Source organism: Amblyomma mixtum, chromosome 8, assembly GCF_055824585.1.
Source record: "Amblyomma mixtum isolate Tamu chromosome 8, ASM5582458v1, whole genome shotgun sequence".
Classification (NCBI taxonomy): domain Eukaryota; kingdom Metazoa; phylum Arthropoda; class Arachnida; order Ixodida; family Ixodidae; genus Amblyomma; species Amblyomma mixtum.
The window spans coordinates 72,497,734-72,519,445 of record NC_143019.1 but is presented as its reverse complement, the minus strand read 5'-3'; the positions used below and the strand labels follow the sequence as shown (position 1 = coordinate 72,519,445).

General features: G+C 45.3%; 1 long non-coding RNA gene and 1 pseudogene across 2 annotated transcripts in view; one reads left to right on the top strand and one right to left on the bottom strand.

Moving 5' to 3' along the window:
• Positions 1–21,712, bottom strand: part of LOC149332967 (uncharacterized) — a 77,337-nt gene that overhangs the window by 45,892 nt on the left and 9,733 nt on the right. The window lies entirely within an intron of this gene.
• On the top strand, positions 5,956–9,691 carry LOC149332968 (uncharacterized; annotated as a pseudogene).

Here is a 21,712-nt window from a genome sequence, read left to right as displayed (position 1 = left end):
GAACATTTTGTTGAGCAATATTTATTAAGCACATGGGTATAGACCAGATGTCAGGCGAAAGAAAAGACTTTTTACTAGTTCTGCTCGTTACAAATATCATTTCTCAGAATGTCATTTTCCTTGCCTTTGTTACTTCACAATTTCCTGAAACTGGTGTTCAACAGCTTGTGGCAAGCCACTGGGATAATCAACCTGATTTGTTAGTGCAGTTGTAGTGCACTGCATGCCCAGTGAGAAAGTCAATCTACCGAGTCAGTACCAAGTATAGTATGAGTAACTATTGAGATGGGGCTCCAAAGTTAGTCCAAAATTATCAACAAGCAAACATCATGTATCTATTCTTCGGGTCTAATATCATTCTTTCTGTACATGCTCTTCTAGATTACATATTACATATTGTGTGCTGGTACATCTTCAGTGTATGAAGGGCAGAATGAGGAGTTGCCAGTAGCATTTTAAAGTGTATGCATTGTTCATCTCTCCAACACTGTTCTGTGTTTTAGATACTTGTGCGTGTACTCTCTGTTGGTAATGTCCACCATCCCATTTGGGGGTATGGCACTATGGACTGTAAATGTTTGCAACAGATACATGCATATGTTCCTGGCTGCACATCATCTTAGTCCATCCTTTATGTAGCTGTGCAAAGCCACCTCTGAAGCCCATCGGAGAATACTGTTTTGGCGTCCGCAAGCCCCTTCCCCACATCCCCCCCCCCCCCCCCCATTCCCCGTGAAAGGATATTTCAGAGGCTGGCATCAACACAGAAGGAGGCAGTACATTCCAGAGCCCACCTCCCAGCAGAGCCGATGGGAACACAAGCAGCAATAGGTAAAAGCAATGCACAATGTTGACACACTAAGTATTTTGTAGAACTTGATGTTTTTAACAACTTGGCTGAGCATACTAATCAGAAATTCACATTTTTTCAGTGGATGACTTGCGAGCTGCTGGGCATGCCCATTTCATGAATATTGGTGATGGCAGGGTAAGCATAAAATGATTGTCAGTTTTTTAATGCTGCATCTAAGTTATACTTGCACTACTTTTCATTGCACAGTTCCATGTGAAAGGAGGTCTGACCATCAGCAACATGAAGACAGAAAAAATATTTCAGCATTCAAAGCCAGCCCTAGTTGCGAAAGACATGGTCCAAGCATTATGGGGCTTTCAGGGGCTAGCCGAACGTACGTTCAATGGAAAGCCAGCTCCCAAGGACTACCACAAAGATGGTGTCCTCACAAGAAAACAGCTTACTCCTGAAATGGTGGCCTTTATTGTTGGTATGCCACATTAGCCTCTAGTTATATTGATACAGCTCAGATGGTGAAAAAGTATGACCCCTGGCCCAGTCTTCTTGTTCAGTCTTAGTCCACAGTACTAGACACTGTAGCCTCTGATTCAGTCGACGTCACAGCAGCCCCACTCTCACATCCTTGGGATGCCCTTGCTCAGAACGGATGCAGAGAGATGTGCAACCTGCTCACAAGAATAAAGGCCGGACACACATGCTATAGAGTAATAAACTTCTACTCTAGACTTGGAGGCCCCTCTATGCATTGGATGTGGTCCCTGGAAGTGGGGTACATTCTGCCATTGCCATCTTTCCTATCTACCATGTAGAGCACAAAAAGGGAGACTCTCAAAAGAAACCCATCAGGATGGTTTCAGGAGTAGTTTCCAGAGGTCCTCATCATGCCAGAGAGGCAACTGACAAGATCAATCTACTGGTCATAGAGAAGGTGAACACAGAATGCGTTGTGCACAGAGTGCTAGAGAAGGGAGTGCTCCTAGAGGGAAAACTGTTCCCGAGAAGTAATGCGAATCCGAAAAGCAGAGGCAGCTCGTGTATCTTTCTAAGTATGGAGATACACCGATCACTAATCGAAGGTTCACGCATATACCCCCAGTTTTTAGTAAAAAATGCTAAGGAAACCTGCCCTCACTGGGATAAAGAAAGCTGGCAAGAAAGGGAAGAATCACTCCGGCACGACTACACATGCATTTTGCTTCCAAATGGCGAGCGATATGAAACTGAGGAAGGCTCATCAGCAAGTGACCCCACTACCAAGTCTTCAGCTGGATCTGAAATAACACACACTGCCGAAAGGGCCCAGGAACTTCAGCTTGCAACAAAAATGCAAATACGATTTGGAATACAGCCTCCTGACGAAGAAGAGGGTGAGGAAATGGAGGAAGAACCCACGTATGACGATGATGGATTAACTTTCCTTCCGATCATGGAGGACACAGATGAAGAAGAGGGCACAGAGCCTCCTGCACAACCTGTGGGACTCGAACCACTAGTAGTAGGGACGAGTTACAACGACGGCTTGAGATATGCCACACTGGAAGGAGTGATCCACTCTAAGCGCATACAAGCGGCCTACACAACAGCTTGGGGGATCAAAACAGACAAAGCATGGGACTTGCTCGATATGAAAACACGGAAGGTAATTGAAGTAAAGGTGGACTACCACAATGATGGTATCCTCACAAGAAAACATCTTACTACGGAGAAGGTGGCCCTTATTATTGGTATCCAACATTAGCCTCTAATTATATTGATACAGCTCAGATGGTGAAAAAATATGACCCCTGGCCCAGTCTTGTTGTTCAGTCTGAGTTCACAATAGTAGGGACCCTGCAACAATATGGCGAGAAGTGTCTGATGAAGCTAGCACCTTGTCGGAACACATAGGGTCGGTCGTTGTGTCCCTAGCCATTGATGAAATAGAGTTTTACTATTTAAACTGCACACACATGAAAGGAGAAGGGTTGGTAAGTGATTTCCTACACAGAAGAACCATGTTCATAATGGAACAAAGAGGAGACTTACCGCTAGGAAGAATGGAAACAGCATTCATGGCAAACATGAAATTTGATGAGGATGCCAAAGACTGGCTGCGACCAGTCATTCAACAGAGCGTAGAGTCACTACAACCAACTGTCATGAAAAGACTTCTGCAAAATTTAACTGTTTTCAGGCCAGAAGACTTGCTAGCTGGGCCTGAAGATCCTCGAAAGAGAGTACCTCCGACTGCCAAATGGACTGGGAAAATACTACCATATTCCTGGGTGGACTGCACAGCCACCAACAGTGACAAGGACATCTAAATGGTACAGGAATTTTTAGAGACAATACCAGAAGGCGATCATGTGGCAGTAAATTGGGAGGCCTCTCAAGCCCTCATGGACCAGGCCACTCAGCTGATCAATGGATTCAAGGAGATCATACCACAAGGAAAGACTCATGTAAAAGTGCCATCAACAAAGAAAGGCTATAAGGTGGTGGACGGGCCCAAAAACTCAGCCGACTTTTGCAAGGGACTAACATGCCTGGGGTCCGGATGAAACCACAGAAAAGAAACACCACTCTACTGTCCAACATGAAGCAGGCACTTCCACTAACTGCAGGAGAGAGAGTAAAAAAGTATGACCCCTGGCCCAGTCTTCTTGTTCAGTCTAAGGCCACAGTAGTAGACATTGTAGCCTCCGATTCAGTCGACTTCACAGCAGCCCCACTCTCACATCCTTGGGATGCCCTTGCTCAGAACGGATGCAGAGAGATGTACAACCTGCTCATAGGAATAAAGGCCGGACACACATGCTATAGAGTCATGAACTTCTACTCTAGACCTGGAGGCCCCTATGCATTGGATGTGGTCCCTGGAAGTGGGGTACATTCTGCCATTGCCGTCTTTCCTATGTATCATGTAGTGCACAAAATGGCAGACTCTCGAAAGAAACCCATCAGGATGGTTTCAGGAGTAGTTTCCAGAGGTCCTCATCACGTCAGAGAGGCAACTGACAAGATCAATCTACTGGTCATAGAGAAGGCGAACACTGAATGCGATGTGCACAAAGTGCTAGAGAAGGGAGTGCTCCTAGAAGGAAAATGGTTTCCGAGAAGTAATGCGAATCCGAAAAGCTGATGCCACCTATTTGGCATACCTGCACAATGCCTTCTTCGTCACGATGAACTACACAGGGAAGCTAATGGTCTCACATGCTCACTTTGCAGAATTGCAATGGGACAAGTCGCAATGGAAGCGGATCTTCTCAGAAGTCCTACCAATCCCAAAGATGCACCATGCGGAAAGACTGACCAAAATCATATCCATGGGGATCCTCGGAGGCAGCCAAGAAGAAGGTCAGTTCGCCATTCTAAGGATGGTATACATGCTTCTTTTTGAATACAAGAATTCTGAACAAGTCTTTGTACTGGATCTGAAAGCTTCGACCGAGGCACTTCTTCCTCGACTTCTAAGCTGTATCAATATTTGCGGATATGACTTTTCCTCATTGTTTTTTGTTTTTCTCCTTGACTTCTTGCAGAAACATTGACCTTCTGGGGCTCAAAGATAGGCGTCTGCACGCAGGAAACAATCAGAAAGCTGCCAATGATCCTGTTGCAGAAAATTCAGGATGGCCGCAAGAGAGTGAAGCGGCAGCTTCTTACCAACACGAGTCAAGATTGACGGTGCACACATGACTGCAGCTGTGAGACTACAAAGTAGCTGTGAATTCATAGCTACTTTGATATCTCGCAGCTGTGTAACTTCATTGTAGCCGCTTCACTACATTCAGGTTTTAAGTTTTTTCAGTACCTGTATCACCAGTAAGGCACTACAGCAGGTTTATACTATTAATTATTTTGTCATCCTACAGTTGGTTTGCATCTCGCATATTGAATAAAGTGCAAATGAAAGTTTTAACTTTTTCCCTACCGTGGGGAAAATGACCATTTTCTGAAGGTTTCAGTATATTTTTTTTCTGTAAAAACTATTGCATTCAATATTGATTACAATACCCAAAAACAGAGCTGAATAAAGGTGCTTTCTATTAATACTGTCACGACCAGAGGAGCCGTGAAGGTAGACGTCGAGAAGAACCCAAGACCCGGGAGCCCTTTTTTTAATTATGGAGCCGGCTTCCACGACACAGAACAGAACAGCGCGCCACGAGAGCCCACTGCCACTTCGTCGTCGTCTTCGACTCAGCGTGGAGGCCACGCGGCGCGTTAGGCGCGTGGCAATATATGCTTAAACAACAAATTCCATGTTGCAACAAAAAATTTTATTTGCTAAAAACGAGATTTTACAAAAAAATTCAACAAAACTTGCAAAAACACACTTGTATTTAGCAAGAAAAAAAAATGTTAAAAATTTTTGAAATCTGCAAAATGTTTGTTACTCTATTGGCTCTCTATTGTTACTCTATTGTTACTCTATTGTTACTCTCTATTGTTACTCTATTGTTACTCTCTGCAAAAAAAATCATTTTTATCTTGAATAGTATTGTTGCTACAAAACAATAACTGGAAAACCTATAATTGTGCATCGGAGTGCGGCCGCCTGTGTTTCAGGCTGGTTTCCATCATCACCGATGTGAAAACTGAATCATCTTCAGCACCTTGCAATATTTTCAGGCTGGTTGCTGCACAGGACGTCGATTAAATCACTTGCAGACGAAACGGAGTCCTGAGATTTGCTATGTTTTAGAGCGCGTGCCAGGCGACTTTGATGGTACCGCATCGTTGAAGTGCGTTCAAAAAATGCCGTTTTGTAGCGGTACAGAAAACTATATCGGAACCAAAACTTAAGTTCTCCGGCTACAAGCCCGATGCGCATCGTGCCTGTAAGCAACGCGGAAGGCTCTGAAGTCGAGCGGCGAAGGCGTCATCTGCGGGCAACATGGCGAGCAATGAGCGCAGGTCCGCGTCTTCATTTCTTCGCAGCGCGTTAGAAAGTGCCCCCTCGTGGGACAAAAGAAAACTACATCGGAAACAAAACTTTGGTTCCTGGCCTACAAACTACATCTGCAGCGTGGTCATTAGCAACGCAGGAGGTTCTGAAATCGGGGCATGAAATGATCGTTAGCAGGCTAACGATGCTCAATGGGCGCGGTAGGGAAAGAGTTCAACTATGTTTAAGTTTTACTCAAGACTACAAAATGTCGCTGAGAGGCAGTGTAGTCGCATGGCAAGTGGTCGCTCTTGCTGAGTGGGACCACTTGGAAACTATTTGGCAACTATTTTCCGAGAAGCGATGAAGCGTTTGGCTGGCACAGATCAACTGGAAGGACTTGAAAAACCTAGACAATGTCCACGTATGTGGTCAGCACTTTATCACAGGTATGGAAAAGTGAACTTTATGGATTGACCTACGATCGCTCTCCGAGATGTTTACCATGGCAGCGGTAACTGATAATGACCTTTGATGCGGTCCTCGCCGTTGCGCAAGTCAATTTGTGTAACGCAGTGCGCACAATCACACCTTTAATTTCTCCAGGGTGACCTTCAAATCTAATGGATGACACAAACCCTGACTGGGCGCCTACGCAGCACCTGGGTTACGAGCAAAGACCACCTGCTGGCATGTCCACCTGTTTTGAACAGCCAAAGACGCGGAATCACAACAAAACTATAGCGGATGCAGCAGCTTGTCAGTCATCAGAGGACAAATGCACCATAGAGGAGGCACCTGCAGACGACTCGACGAATGAAAGCGTCAGTGTGCGCCCGGAGTCGAGAGCAGGTGTGTTTGATATACAAAATACAACTTTCCGAGAGGCTAGATATTACAATTCCTGCAACCTGCGCAGCTAATAATGGTTTTAATTCTCATATGTTACAGAGGTAGTAGTACAGACTGATTTGACTGTGCAAGACATCTGTGCTGTTGAGGATGACAACAACAGACTTGCTGCAGAGCTGCACAAAGCAAAGGCAGAAAAAAACAAGCTAGAGATGACCAGTCATCATTTCGTGGCGATGATGCTAAGGCTTTGCTTTATATGGGAGTGATTAGCTTTTCTGTGCTGCTTGTTGTTTTTGAGCTTGTTGAATGTCACGTAAAGCACAATGCACAAAATGGCCTACGGAAGTTTGAGGAATTTATTGTGTTCCTCATGAAGCTCACGTGGAATTTCTCAGTGCAAGAACTTGCATACTGTTTCTCTGTTTCTGATACAACCGTGAGCAAAACTGTTGACAGATGGCTGCACGCAGCTTTCTAGCGTTTGAAATCGCAAGATAGGTGGCCTTCAAGGCAGGAGATTCAAAAGACAATGGCACAAGCGTTCTTCGAATCTTTTGGTTCAAAAGGTGGCAGTCATAATTGCTTTGAAATCACAATTGAAAGGCCATCATCTCTTGAGGCAAGGACTGAGACATGGCCCAATTACAAGTTCAGCAATACCTCAAAATATCTAATTGGAATTTGCCCACAAGGAGTCATATCCTTTATTTCAGAAAGCTGGGGCGGCAAGACTGGTGATAAACACATAACTGAAAAATGCGGCATTCTGGATAACCTGACATAAGGCGATGTTGTCCTCGCCTTGTGTCCTCACCTCGATAGAGGTTTTGTTATTGCCGACCCCTTTAGCTGTACTGTACTGTGCTGTACTGTACTGTGCTGTACTGTGCTGTACTATGCTAAACTGTGTTAAACTGCACATTCCTGCCTTCACTAAAGGCAAAAAGCAGCTCACTACTTAAGGAACTTGCGTGCCTACACTGAAGTACGCAGAGAGAGAGAGAAATGGATGGAAAGGCAGGGAGGTTAACCACGCGATGCCCAGTAGGCTACCCTACACTTGGGGAGGGCAACAAAGGGGAAAGAACGGAAAAGAGCGGCCATGAAATGAGTTTTCCAAGTGTCCAGCTACCACTACGTCACGGGGAAAGAGGGCGCGCACTAAAAACTTGAAGATTATAGACGGGAATACAACCCCGAGTCCTTTAAGAATCGCAGGAGCACTTTCACCACTTTCCTTTGTGAGAAAGGTTGTGTCCAAGGCCCCAGAACCTTGGACTCTGTTAAAGGACAGAGTCCAAGTGGTAGAGCTCAGGAAAAGGACCAACAGAGAAAAAGAAAAGCCTGGAGTGCAGAAAAAATAAAAGAGCAAAGGCGTAAGAAAGAGACCGAGTATTACAGCCCCGGGCCATTTTGAAGTGGCTGTGCAACTTTAGAGCCTGTTTTCTCAGAAGTGAGTACTGAGCCCACTGTCCTGCTTGCAGAAAGCATAGAATATGCCCTGTGAGATTTGCACGAGGTTTATTGCTTTGTATTTCGTAGTAAATTTTCTATGCAGTGACATTCCTATATTTTTTAATAACTATCGTTTTTTTTACTGTTTAGCTAAATTGGCATGTTGATAACATGGATATGATGTCGTGTGTAAAAAAAAAGTAAGGGTGATAAAATATTCGGAGAATGTCACTGCGTGAACTATTCATTTGGCTAAAATATAAAAGCAACTGTGGGCTTCTACCACGTTTTTTTGTCATGCCAGACTTTCTGCAAGTTGGGTATAACGATGATGCAAATAAAAATTTACAATGTCAAAACCACTCAAGATATATCAATGAAACTTCGTATGTAGTCATTCAGCACACTTCCCAAAAACCATGCCAAATTTCATTGCTATACTACAAAAAATAGGGAATTTCATTCCACTCCCCACCTCCCCTAAGTATAAATTCACTCAACATTCGTAGACGCATAAACGATATGAGCGCTATTTGGGGAAAAATATTTTCACCAAGCCTTGCAAATCAGTGCTCTCTGCTGCTTTGGCACAAACGGCATTTTTGGCTGGCAATGAGCACCACGGCTGATCAGCCAAACGCGCCAGGCACACTATTTTCATCGTAGTGTTGCGATCACACACAGACGCCGAAAATGTCAAGATCTTTTTCACATCATTGCGTTCTCACAACATAAGGTGGCACCGAGATTAACAGTGGACGAATATGGCTGCTCACCTCACTGATCAGTGTACCCTAAGTGCAAAAAAAAAAAAAAATTAACGTCTCGTTCTTGGAAAAAGAAATGAAGTATGGAAGGAGGCGGCGAGGATTTCTAATTCACAGCACGGTGTTTGTCATGTGGCGGGACCACCTCCAGCTCAAGCGCTGGGCCAACATGGCACAAAGATGGAAATAGGAGGTTGCCAAGCAAAAGAGGCAAGACCAGAAGACTGGTAAGCGCGCCTTGCAGGTCTTATGCGATTGGTGCATTTCGGCCGTGTTAACATTTTGCTCACCTGCATGTTTTTTTATTCATGGACGAAGACATGACAATTCGGGGTGCTGAGTATGAATGCGGTCATAAGCGCGAAGTGCTGGAATGCAGAGCTATGGAAAACTAGGCACACAGAAATATGCTCGAAGTCACACTGTCTATGAAATGTGCTGTTCGCTTCCTTTTTTATGGCTGCACACGCACTCTTTGCTAGGAGTAACCACAGAAGTAATGAGAAGGCACTGTCACTGACCTCGCCATGCGTGCAGCAGCAGCCAAGGATGAGGTAGCCACCCCAGTGTCTGCTTATTTTTTGGAAGCACGAAATACACAGACAACTGCTTTGCCCTGTGTGCATTTCTTTGTGCATTTTGCAGAGAAATTTAAACGTTAGAAGTTGGCTGTGCGGAAAACCATTCTGTGTAGTGCCCGAACGGTACCGTTTTCCCATCTGCGCTAGTCGGGGTAAAATTCTGCTCCCTTTTCAGAGGGTCGGTGTGGGAAGGCAGATGCACAGTTGAGATATAGCAGTGCTTTTGAGTGAGCTACATTTCTTCTGATGCTGCGCAGGATTCCATTCACTGGGCATGCTTGGTGGCCGGGCAATACCAGCACGGGCCAGCGAGTTTGCCATTTCAGTTCCAAGCATACCCGCATGACGTGGGATCCAAATAATAATTCTCAGCAGTCAGCCCTCGTGCTTAGCCCTCGCTCAGTGTACGCATGTGTGCTTCAACGAAGATGACCACGAAGCAGCGGCAAGCTCTGCCGCTTTGCAAGAAAGCGGAGATTCTTCGCAGCATCGAGCGCGAAGAATCGATCGGCTGAATGCTCATTCAGCCAGCACGGCCCGATCCATGACAGCATTCCGGAATCATTTGGTAGGGGCTCACTTAAACTAGTCCATGATCAGCATTGAACAGACTGAAGTGAATGTATTGGCGATTCCACTGACCTATCCACTTCATTGTTCTTTTCTCTTTACAACAGGCAGAAACAAGCCAGCTGCACGCCCTCGTCGACCAATGCCTGCCGACCTCCTTCCAGACATTGCAAAAAACTATGAGAAGTCGCTGGAGATCGCCAAAAAAGAAGCAGCGGTAAGCATTCTTTCTTTTGCAACAGCTGCTAATAAAATCACACCAGTAAGTGTTAACTGTGAAAGATTCACATACGCCTGGTACATAACGCACACTAAGCTGCACAATAATTGCACACATGTTGCTTTTACAGGGCAGTTTTACAGGGCAGTTTCACACAAAGCTTGCATTGTATGGCAGCCATTACATACACCTAGTTGATAACACACACTGTAAGCTGCACACTGTTATTGCATACATGTTGCTTTATACAAGGCAGTTTCACAAAAGCGGACGGCACAAAAGTTGCATTTTATGGCAGCCGCCTGTCCGATCCTATTCCTCAGAAAAGGGCACAACCAATTACATCGCAATGTGATAGATTCTTCTTGCTTTCTATTCATGAGATACGACTAACATGATGCTCTCTACACGTGCTATTTGTACAGGACAGAGAGCACGCAACCCAGGCAACTTCTGCTATAGCTGCAGGTGTGGAGATAATGGCACATGAAGCACCAGTAGAAAGTACATCTTTGGAGGCGATTGCTTCAGCATTACAAGCACAAGCAACTGCACAGACGCTGATGGCTGCAGCATTAAGAACGCAGCACAGGGTGCCAGGCAGCCTTGGAACGCATAGCGGCTGCTGTGGAGCAAGATGCTGCATACCGCCGAGAGCTGCTTTCTCAGCTCCGCATGCTATCTGCTATCGCACCGGCTTTGTTTGCTGTTCTGCAACAACTCAGGCTGCAGATGAGCACACCATAATGACCGCCTATAGGATACTGTGTTCAGTGCAATATGATGCAATGGCATCAATGTGACCGCAAAGAATTGCGTCTGATTGAGCAGAAAAAACAAAAACCCCAAAGCGCTCCCTTAAGCCCGGAATACATGGAGCGTTTTTGAGGAGATTTTCGCCCGATGGCGAGAAAAGTGCCCGCCGCTGCCGATCAGGACCGGCTAGATTTTGACGCGGCGCATCGCGCATATGACGCTATCGGAAATGCCTGTCGGACTCACTTCCGTCTGTCTTCTGCGGCAGCGACCAGCCGTCTCACTGTCCCTTGACAATTGTCACTTTGCGTGCGTGCGCTGGTCAGCACCATGGCGACGTCAACGAAAGCATTGTGCGTGGAATTTAACGATAAACCTATAGGCGCGATGCAAAAGCGTCCCATATTGTGGGACAGCACAAGGAAGGGTTTCAAGGAGCAGAGAAAGAGGACGGCGGTGTGGGCCGAAGTGGCCACCGAAGTTTGATGTGACCCGGAAGGCTATGGTTGCATTGCTACTAGTATTTCCAGCAAAACACAGTGCAATCGCTTTCTAAGCTTTCGAACGCTCTGCATGCACACTCTTTAGAAGCGAATGCCAGGCTGACGGTGCTCAGCCACTTCCCCGCTGCAGCATGCCGCCTACAGCAAACATGGCGGACCCAGTATCCCGATCGTTGTCTGCGTATCCCCAGAGCGCAAAAATGAAAAGAGTGAAAAGTGGCCTCTGCAACGATTTGCACTTCAGTTTACAGCGCTATGCTACCTAGCAGTGTAATGCTTGCAAGCTTGAAAGACTGCCTTCTTTGAAATATATCCTGATACGTGCATACACAGCAAGGTTATACAATGCGCTGAGTATTTATCCATCAGGGTTGTAAACAATTTTTCTGCGCGAACTACTAGACTACTTCTGCTCCAAAAGTGACCTCAAGGTAGACTTCGATTGTGTATGTTTATGTAACAAGTAATTTAGCATTGCAATTTGCCTGCATTTTCCGGAGTCATCAGAAGAAAACTGCAGTTGGCTGTGGCAACACTTCATCTAGAGAAGCGAATCAGCTGAAATGACAGGTGGCAGTGCCTGTGAAATTGGCTGAACTGCTCGCCCTGAAAATTCTGCCATAGCCAAGTGCAGTTTTTTTAAGATTCCAGAAAATAAGGGCAAGTTCCGATGTTAATTTACTTGCCTACAAAATGCGGGCCATCGTAAACTACTCTGTCCTCGTTTTTTGAGCTGGAATGTCCCAGTGGTTGGCACAGAATGTTTTAGAACCCGGTCAGATCAAAAAGGAACGCGCGGTATATCCACGCTGACTTGCTTGAATAACCAACCACGTCAATGCAAGCCAAGATAAAATAGTGGCATGCTTGTGCAATAAACAGCTGTCATTGATATTACAAAAGTATTATATTTAACTGTTTTATTTGATGGTAATGTGTGGTAAGAAACCGAGATTAATATGCGCAAATCTACTTGCTGACAATAATATACAGGCACGGGGCACAAGAAAGAGAGGCGGGCACTGCGTCTGGCAACATGTTGGTGTCAGTCTGCCACATCGCTCAGGTGCAAGATTAAGTGGGTAGCCAGCTGTCAAAGACAGTGGTTATTGCGTGTGCCCGATCTTTGCAAAGACATCGTGCTGAGAAGGGACTTCTTGACAGTGACCAGCAATTCCATACATGTGGCACTGGGAGGCAGGGCCACCGAAGGGGTGGAGACCCAGTGCACTGAGTCCTTTGTCAAAACTAATAGGTGGCGATGAGAGAACCCCTGTCTGAAGAAGACTCTAACTGTTCTGATTGCATCTTTGCAGAGCAAGCCACTTTTGTTGCCACCGTGTATGATGCAGTGTTCCCAAATGACAGTCACTCAGGCAACATCACCAAACATAAATGGCACCGTGGCATCACCATGGCAAATGTACAGCCTTTGTCAAAAGTTTGGAGCCCAGGGGGTTTGCTTCTGAGCCTCACTGTGTGGCTCGTGATGCATCTCCAGCGCTCCAAATTTCCTCAGGGTAAGAAGATTTCTGGTTCTGCCTCCTTCAAAGGGTAGGACTTCCCAGAATGCTTCAGGAGTCCCACTGCAAGGCTACAAAATAAACCCCCTGGGCTCTAAACTTTTGACAAAGACTCTACATGGCACTACCATGTGTAAATGGCAACATCTCGTGTTATTTACACATCATTCCTCATTGACAGTTGCTTATTATGGTCCCAAAAGTTATGTCTTTACATGCAGTAAAAAAACCTACTTATCCAAGCGATGATGTTGTGAAGGTGTAGGTTTCGCAACCAAGGGACGAACCACGAAGAAAGACATAGAGACACACAAGCGTGTCTTTCTTCGTGGTTCGTCCCTTGGTTGCGCAACCTACACCTTCACAACATCATGTACCAACTAGGCCCAACCCAAGTTTTATTGAAATATCCAAGCGATGGCCCTAAGCTGGCTGTAAGGCCGCACTTCATTGACACCCCCCTCTTTCTTGAGGCCATTTCTCTGTAAGGCCACGGGCTCCGCACCCACGTGTCCCCTGCAAACACACACAAAAGCCTGAAAGTGACTGCCCGCTTAGCAGCGTCGCCACGACTGCCGACTGCTAGCATTGTCGACCGCGGGTGTCCACCGGTACCACCGGGGCACCAAGAAAGCGCGCCAGCGGATTCCTGTACCATCCCGCGGAAACCTGCGAAACTTTTGAGTTCCGCGAGGGACCCTTTTGTTTGCTGGCATTATATACTGCCAGCACCAAATCATCACGGGGCTCGTTTCCTGCCTTTGGCACGAATCACTCCCGAGATGATTCAGCAAGTGACTCGCCCTGTCGTCATGCCTGGAAAAGCAACACGTGGGTGCGGCGGCGAGAGTGGAAAGGGGAGAGAGTGCGGATAGTGTGAGAAGCCCCACGTGGAGAGGGTCTCCTGAATGTTCTTTTTATATGTTTCTTTTTTTCGTTTTGCCAAGCCCTGGGTTCGAGGTTGCGCCCAACCTTCCAGGGCTGTGGTTACTGTATGTTAGACTTTCATTGGTTAGCGAAGTATAGGGCGGGCCTTGAAACATGACTGCCCTAAGTTCTTTGTTTGTAAAGCATATAAAAATGCGTGCAAAACCGTTGGACAGCAGTCCTAGATCAGTCCTAGACTTGTGTAGTCTCGGGAAGGACTCCGTGCTTGGCACGTACTTCTACATCTTGCTTATTGATCGCCGAATCGTCAACGATTGGAAGGGTCTGAGCCTTTCCGAAGAACTCAACGGACCATCAAGATAATAATGAGCAGACAGCGCTATGTGCTGAACGATACTGGGGTCGCAGCTTTTGCATGCGCAGCGGCGTGTGTGTTCGTGGATAAATCCCTTGAAACTCCCAACCACGGTACTGAATTTCGCGTTCCTGGTTTCAGCACTTAATTTTTTTTCTGTCACCTACTTCAACTGATAGTGAATAGCCAGCTATAGTTGTGACATACATGCCAGAAATACTGACAGTTTTCAGTTAAAGACAAAATTTTAAATGAATTCGGCGCGCGTTTATCGGCGTTGTTCGGAGTAAACCGAAAAGTGTAACTTCTACTTATAGGTCCGAGCACTGAGTGGCACCTCAAAGACTGAGCCCCATGTGCGCGAAAAAGTAAGCGACGCGACAAGGCGCCGCGGTGACGACAGCTGGCATTCGATCCGTCACCCAACGGCCAAGCTCCATGAGTTGCAACAATGCGAAACAGACGTGAACGCGAAATGGAGACAACGACCAGCGTTGCTGGCGTAATACACCGCAAAGCTGTTTGCACCTATAACAAGAGTCACATTATTTGCAAGGATAAAAATTTTGTGCAGAAAAATGCAAAATAAAATCAATTTACATCTTTGTGCATTGAATATAGATTGTTTCACTAAACACTCACGTAATCTTTTGGTACTTGGTTGTGGAGTTTTGGTTTCAGCAGTTTTCCCTGCGCACTTTTCCTTGCTCGAAACGGAGTGGCAACGGAAAGTCGCCGCTCTGCAGTTGTGCTTGATTCTAAAAAGAAGGCTCTGGAAGGCTCTGACCAGTCTGGAAGCGGTGCACTAAGGAAAGCGAATTCTTCACACAGCAGTACATTGTTCCTGGCGAAGACATGAAAGCAGCACAACTGCACATGCTTCAGTGCACTCTTGCAGATGAAGGTGATGCATGACAGGGATGCATAGCTCTTCTACAAGTTCTTGTAGAAGTTCTTGTATATAGGTCAAACAGGAAGGTGCTTGAACACCCGTTTAAGAGACCACAACACTTCATTAAGGGGGGCTCCGTCGTCAAACTTGGCCTTGCATTACAGGAACTGTTCCCAGAATAACCAACCTGATTCTTCCGAAAAATCATGTACCCCCATTTTTAATGAAACTAAGATTCTTTACAAGCACAAAGATAAACTAACACGCGAAATCAGTGAAGCCTTTCATATCCAAAAAAACAGTGACGCGTGCGTCAGCATCCCTTCTGTAACAGTTCATGACTGTGAACTGAAGTATCTCGATCCAGGTGATTGATGTATCATTGTAGCTTTTGGTGTTGCCATGCGTTCTTGGTTGTCATTGGAGTATATATTGCGTGTTGTTTCTAATAAAGCCTTCAGTTGATAGTCAGCGCCGGTCCTGTTGTACTCTTTTTCGTTGTCCTTCGTTTAGCGCTGTTTTTTCCAAGAAACATGTACCAACTAGCTCAACTCTCCGTTTCATACAAGTTCTACAGGATGTCACCAGAGATATTTCACTTCCTGCACTCAATGGTTGAAAGTCGTCTTACAAAAGAGTGGTTGTGCAGAGAGCCCACGTCGTATGGCGAGCGCCTCGTCTGACGCTGCGGTAAGGACGTAGTGTTTCTGAGTGGAGGCTGTGTGGGTACTGCGATTATTCTTTTCGTGGCCGACGAGCAGCTCTTAGCACACGACGCTTGTCTGGGGACATTGCACAGGATATTGCTAGGCTGTAATAATCCACAGAGTAGCACAGCGCGCACGTTTTGGAACTTCATGAAATTCTTGTTGTACATAGGTACATGTCATCAGGAATGCTGATCAAAGATGCCACAACGGCATTCAAGGTGGGGATCGAAACATCCAGACGGGCAATTCATCCTACATGCACGGTACTCTGGAAGATGCTCGCTCCAATTTAACTCTAGCCTCTAGTACAGTACAGCTACGATAAAGGCATTTCAGTTTTCATTAAGCACTAGTCCTCCACACTGCAGGTCCCAAAAGAGAGGGAAACTGCTGCAGACTTCTGGAGTCTGTGGCAATTCCCAAAGTGCCTGGAGCGGTGGAAGGGAAACACATCGAAATAAAATGCCCGAAGAATGCTGGAAGCCTTCATTTCAACTATAAGGTATGAAAGCAAAGTATTTGTATGTTATGTAAAAAAAGGGAGTAATCCATTTGTTGAACTGCTGCCAATGCCTAACGAGCATTGTGGAAAGGGTCACATATGGCTGTGAAACAGTCACACTGAACTAGTGCAAGAAAAAGCAGGACCCTAAGAGCTATGCAAACATCAGGTATGGAAATTTGCCATGAACGTACTTGAACAGACAAGGGTAGGGAAATGAGGGGCTTGTTACGACATGCATTTTAAGGAAGCCTGCAATAGCTGAAACCACGGATAGCATAGGCGAATAGCAGAACGTTGAGCTGGACCAGCTGATAAAGGTCCATAATGATTGAAGAGGGGGAAAAAAAAACAGACAAAGAAAGGACACAGGACAAGCGCTGTCCTGTTTTCAGTATATATTTTTAATGTCTGGTCTTGATAAGTGGGAAATTAGTAGTGTAATCATGTTATGGCAGAAATATAACTGTTTTGGAAGTGGTTGCAAATGATCACCTATCTTCAGGAGGAAAGGGAGTTGTGCTTTTTTTCTTGTATTTAGCCGAGGGGCCTGCAGCCCCGCAAACTGTGGGAAATAAAAGATCCAAATCAGTGTGTGTGTGAAAAAAGGAAAGCAAAAATAATTTTGTGCAGTAGTGTGAAACGCCGAATTCCACACTTAGCACTACAGTGTAATGAATTTGTGAGCGGTCTGAACTGGTGTATTGTGTGGCATGATTGCAAGTGTGTATTCTGAGGAGGCAAAGTCGTTTTCTTTTTTTTTGTTGTTGTTGCAAAAGCCACTAGGTTGCAATAATTGAATGCACTGCAAAAAACAAGTTCATTACACTCCTACAGTAAACTCACTACGGGGGGGGGGGGGGGGGGGGGGGGGGGTCAACTGCTGTGGGTGCAGAGAGCAAACATCAGGACATGGTAGAGGGTGGGATGACATGCCAGATCACCGCACTGGGTACTGTTCACTCTAGTGACACCTCTGCATCCAATCCTTCAATGTCTGTATTCGCACTTATTTCCAGCATACCCATTCCATTGTTCCGCTGGCCGTAGTGGACAGCAAGGTATCTTTTTCAGCTGGTGGATGTGGGTGCACCTGGGAGAATCGGTGATGGGGGCATCATTAAAGACTCCCCCATTGGCCAACGTATGGATCAGGGCAAGCTCAATCTGCCTCGTGCAGCTCGACTGCCAAAGTCAGAGAAGGTGTGCCCTCATGTTTTCGTTGGCGATAAGGCCTTCCAGTCGCACCCAGATTTCATGCGGCCACTGCCAGGGAGCCGCAGAGATGCCAAAGAGGTGTTCAACTACCGCCTCAGCCGTGGACGGTATGTATCACTCCAGAGAGAACCTAACAGTAAATTTAACTGTGTTTCTGGCCTCACTCAGTTGGCAGTTAGCATTATAGACTTGCAGGTGTGCGATATTTTATAAGTGCTAGAACCAGTGTATTGAGTCACAAAAAGGCTTTGCTTGGTGTGAAAAAAGTGAGACACGCAACAGTCCTGCAAGCAAAATTGTGATTGTTTCTTTTACAGAAGATGTGTTGAAAATGCTTTGGGCATCTTGGCATCTCGGTGGTTTATCTTGGAGAGAAGAATCAACCTTGAGCCAAAAAATGTGGACAACGTAGTGAAAGCAACATCCGTGCTGCATAATTTTCTTTGTATGGAAAGCTGAGTCACAAAAGGGCTTTGCTTGGTGTGAAAAAAGTGAGACACGTAACAGTTCTGCAAGCAAAAACTGTGACTGTTTCTTTTACAGAAGATGTGTTTAAAACGCTTTGGGCATCTTGGCATCTCGGTGGTTTATCTTGGAGAGACGAACCAACCTTGAGCCAAAAAATGCGGACAACCTAGTGAAGGCAACATGCATGCTGCATAATTTCCTTTGTAAGGAGAGCTGAGTCACAAAAGGGCTTTGCTTGGTGTGAAAAAAGTGAGACACGTAACAGTTCTGCAAGCAAAAATTGTGAGTTTCTTTTACAGAAGATGTGTTGAAAACGCTTTGGGCATCTTGGCATCTCGGTGGTTTATCTTGGAGAGACGAACCAACCTTGAGCCAAAAAATGTGGACAACCTAGTGAAGGCAACATGCATGCTGCATAATTTCCTTTGTATGGAGAGCTGAGTCACAAAAGGGCTTTGCTTGGTGTGAAAAAAGTGAGACACGTAACAGTTCTGCAAGCAAAAATTGTGACTGTTTCTTTTACAGAAGATGTGTTGAAAACGCTTTCGGCATCTTGGCATCTCGGTGGTTTATCCTGGAGAGACGAACCAAGCTTGAGCCAAAAAATGCGGACAACCTAGTGAAGGCAACATGCATGCTGCATAATTTCCTTTGTATGGAGAGCTGAGTCACAAAAGGGCTTTGCTTGGTGTGAAAAAAGTGAGACACGTAACAGTTCTGCAAGCAAAAATTGTGACTGTTTCTTTTACAGAAGATGTGTTGAAAACGCTTTGGGCATCTTGGCATCTCGGTGGTTTATCTTGGAGAGACGAACCAACCTTGAGCCAAAAAATGCGGACAACCTAGTGAAGGCAACATGCATGCTGCATAATTTCCTTTGTATGGAGAGCTGAGTCACAAAAGGGCTTTGCTTGGTGTGAAAAAAGTGAGACACGTAACAGTTCTGCAAGCAAAAATTGTGACTTTCTTTTACAGAAGATTGAAAACGCTTTCGGCATCTTGGCATCTCGGTGGTTTATCTTGGAGAGACGAACCAAGCTTGAGCCAAAAAATGCGGACAACCTAGTGAAGGCAACATGCATGCTGCATAATTTCTTTTGTATGGAGAGCTGAGTCACAAAAGGGCTTTGCTTGGTGTGAAAAAAGTGAGACACGTAACAGTTCTGCAAGCAAAAATTGTGACTGTTTCTTTTACAGAAGATGCGTTGAAAACGCTTTGGGCATCTTGGCATCTCGGTGGTTTATCTTGGAGAGACGAACCAAGCTTGAGCCAAAAAATGCGGACAACCTAGTGAAGGCAACATGCATGCTGCATAATTTCTTTTGTATGGAGAGCTGAGTCACAAAAGGGCTTTGCTTGGTGTGAAAAAAGTGAGACACGTAACAGTTCTGCAAGCAAAAATTGTGACTGTTTCTTTTACAGAAGATGTGTTGAAAACGCTTTGGGCATCTTGGCATCTCGGTGGTTTATCTTGGAGAGACGAACCAAGCTTGAGCCAAAAAATGCGGACAACCTAGTGAAGGCAACATGCATGCTGCATAATTTCTTTTGTATGGAGAGCTGAGTCACAAAAGGGCTTTGCTTGGTGTGAAAAAAGTGAGACACGTAACAGTTCTGCAAGCAAAAATTGTGACTGTTTCTTTTACAGAAGATGTGTTGAAAACGCTTTGGGCATCTTGGCATCTCGGTGGTTTATCTTGGAGAGACGAACCAAGCTTGAGCCAAAAAATGCGGACAACCTAGTGAAGGCAACATGCATGCTGCATAATTTCCTTTGTATGGAGAGCTGAGTCACAAAAGGGCTTTGCTTGGTGTGAAAAAAGTGAGACACGTAACAGTTCTGCAAGCAAAAATTGTGACTGTTTCTTTTACAGAAGATGTGTTGAAAACGCTTTCGGCATCTTGGCATCTCGGTGGTTTATCCTGGAGAGACGAACCAAGCTTGAGCCAAAAAATGCGGACAACCTAGTGAAGGCAACATGCATGCTGCATAATTTCCTTTGTATGGAGAGCTGAGTCACAAAAGGGCTTTGCTTGGTGTGAAAAAAGTGAGACACGTAACAGTTCTGCAAGCAAAAATTGTGACTGTTTCTTTTACAGAAGATGTGTTGAAAACGCTTTGGGCATCTTGGCATCTCGGTGGTTTATCTTGGAGAGACGAACCAACCTTGAGCCAAAAAATGCGGACAACCTAGTGAAGGCAACATGCATGCTGCATAATTTCCTTTGTATGGAGAGCTGAGTCACAAAAGGGCTTTGCTTGGTGTGAAAAAAGTGAGACACGTAACAGTTCTGCAAGCAAAAATTGTGACTTTCTTTTACAGAAGATTGAAAACGCTTTCGGCATCTTGGCATCTCGGTGGTTTATCTTGGAGAGACGAACCAAGCTTGAGCCAAAAAATGCGGACAACCTAGTGAAGGCAACATGCATGCTGCATAATTTCTTTTGTATGGAGAGCTGAGTCACAAAAGGGCTTTGCTTGGTGTGAAAAAAGTGAGACACGTAACAGTTCTGCAAGCAAAAATTGTGACTGTTTCTTTTACAGAAGATGTGTTGAAAACGCTTTGGGCATCTTGGCATCTCGGTGGTTTATCTTGGAGAGACGAACCAAGCTTGAGCCAAAAAATGCGGACAACCTAGTGAAGGCAACATGCATGCTGCATAATTTCCTTTGTATGGAAAGCTGAGTCACAAAAGGGCTTTGCTTGGTGTGAAAAAAGTGAGACACGTAACAGTTCTGCAAGCAAAAATTGTGACTGTTTCTTTTACAGAAGATGTGTTGAAAACGCTTTGGGCATCTTGGCATCTCGGTGGTTTATCTTGGAGAGACGAACCAACCTTGAGCCAAAAAATGCGGACAACCTAGTGAAGGCAACATGCATGCTGCATAATTTCCTTTGTATGGAGAGCTGAGTCACAAAAGGGCTTTGCTTGGTGTGAAAAAAGTGAGACACGTAACAGTTCTGCAAGCAAAAATTGTGACTGTTTCTTTTACAGAAGATGTGTTGAAAACGCTTTGGGCATCTTGGCATCTCGGTGGTTTATCTTGGAGAGACGAACCAACCTTGAGCCAAAAAATGCGGACAACCTAGTGAAGGCAACATGCATGCTGCATAATTTCCTTTGTATGGAGAGCTGAGTCACAAAAGGGCTTTGCTTGGTGTGAAAAAAGTGAGACACGTAACAGTTCTGCAAGCAAAAATTGTGACTGTTTCTTTTACAGAAGATGTGTTTAAAACGCTTTGGGCATCTTGGCATCTCGGTGGTTTATCTTGGAGAGACGAACCAACCTTGAGCCAAAAAATGCGGACAACCTAGTGAAGGCAACATGCATGCTGCATAATTTCCTTTGTATGGAGAGCCGAGTCACAAAAGGGCTTTGCTTGGTGTGAAAAAAGTGAGACACGTAACAGTTCTGCAAGCAAAAATTGTGACTGTTTCTTTTACAGAAGATGTGTTGAAAACGCTTTGGGCATCTTGGCATCTCGGTGGTTTATCTTCGAGAGACGAACCAACCTTGAGCCAGAAAATGCGGACAACGACAACCTAGTGAAGGCAACATGCATGCTGCATAATTTCCTTTGTATGGAGAGCTGAGTCACAAAAGGGCTTTGCTTGGTGTGAAAAAAGTGAGACACGTAACAGTTCTGCAAGCAAAAATTGTGACTGTTTCTTTTACAGAAGATGTGTTTAAAACGCTTTGGGCATCTTGGCATCTCGGTGGTTTATCTTGGAGAGACGAACCAACCTTGAGCCAAAA